Genomic DNA, 1531 nt, shown 5'->3' on the forward strand with positions numbered 1-1531 from the left:
CACCAGCCGCTCCGTGCGGGAAAATCGAGGCTTTCTGCTCCCATAAAGATGGACAGTCTCAGAAACCAAAGGAGCACTCGCCTCTGCCGCAGAGGGTGACTCTGATGGCAGTGAGCTTGTTTGCGTGTGTGTTGTCATTTATTTCGCTTTCCGAGGTCGCTGACTCTGGCATGTAAATAGCACGCCGCGAACCAGGAGACCGGAGGCTTTGGTCTAATTCTTTTCCTTCTTGCCGTGTGGCTTACGGTCAGTCCCGACCCTTCTCCGAGTTTCCATTTCTTCTGTGGAAAAGAAGTGGCTCTCACATTCTAAAGTTTTCACCAGTGCTGAATTCAGCACAAAGTTTGTTCACGCGGCAGGTATTGCCAGTGCATTCTTGTGCTGTGGCTGTGCCCGGTGTCAGCCAGCAACCATCGACTCTTCTCCAAAGGAACATGGCAGCCAGCAATGGGATCCTGGCAGTAAGTGGCAGTTTTGTGAACAGGAAAACAAACTCCAGTTGCCAGTGGGGTCACCTCTACTCCGCGCCATCCTGTGTGCCAGTTCAGAGCTGTGCCTCGTAGGACTTTTGGTGGCTGGTCTTTCAGAAGCAGATTGCCAGGCCTTTGTGAGAAGAGCCGGAATCAAATAGGCCAGGCTTGACGCCAATGCGCAGCTGGAAGAGACCCTCTAATCAGGTAGGTCTGTGAAGGCTGGGCTGCAGGTTGGGGCCCCTTGCAGTTCTCCTGCATCCCATATCCCACTGCTGTCCAGTGGATTCCAACTCACTATAGGACAGAGTAGAACTGCCCTATGGGATGTCTGAAACTGGAAGTCTTCCCACAAGCCTATTGCACATCTTTCCCCTATGAAGCAGTTGGTAGGTTTGAACCACTGACCTTTACGTTAGTAACAGAGTGCTTCACCCTCCAGGGCTCCTCCTTGATGCACCAGCGCTCTGTTCCCCCAGCTCTCCCACACCCATGTGGCTGCACCCATCAGACACTAAGTTGTGGGGTTTATCAACTGTCCCTATTCATGAAGGCTGTTGGGGAAAAGGCCAGCCCCCCACAACTAACCACGGGTTCGATAGGTGCAATTGTACAGTTAAAATATATGTATTATAATAAAGTCATAGAGAGCATGAGAGATAAAAGAGAGATTGAAAAAATGGAGTCAGACACATTTCATGGGGAGTCAGACACATTTCATGGTAGCATGCTCACCTCAGCCCCACTTGGTGGTCCACGTGGAGATGGGAGACCAGAGGGCAGGAGAGAGGGGGAGGGGAAGGAGGACAAGGGGAAAGGGAACAGGGGAGAGAGGACTGGAGAGGAGAGGGAGCCAATGAGAAGCCAAGGGAGATCTTAATTGCTAACCAAGGCTTATATACCTTTGGGGGGGCGTGCGAGACTAATTACAGGTAAAGACATACGTCACAGGAAAGGGTTGCACTATAGGTTATACAGCAATGAGAGGGGGACAATCTAGAGATATACATGCAATAGGAAGGGGAGGGATTGGGGTATACATGTGATAAGAAGGGTGGATC

Source organism: Echinops telfairi, unplaced genomic scaffold, assembly GCF_000313985.2.
Source record: "Echinops telfairi isolate 266 unplaced genomic scaffold, ASM31398v2 ScPeMD7_18;HRSCAF=68, whole genome shotgun sequence".
Classification (NCBI taxonomy): Eukaryota; Metazoa; Chordata; class Mammalia; order Afrosoricida; family Tenrecidae; genus Echinops; species Echinops telfairi.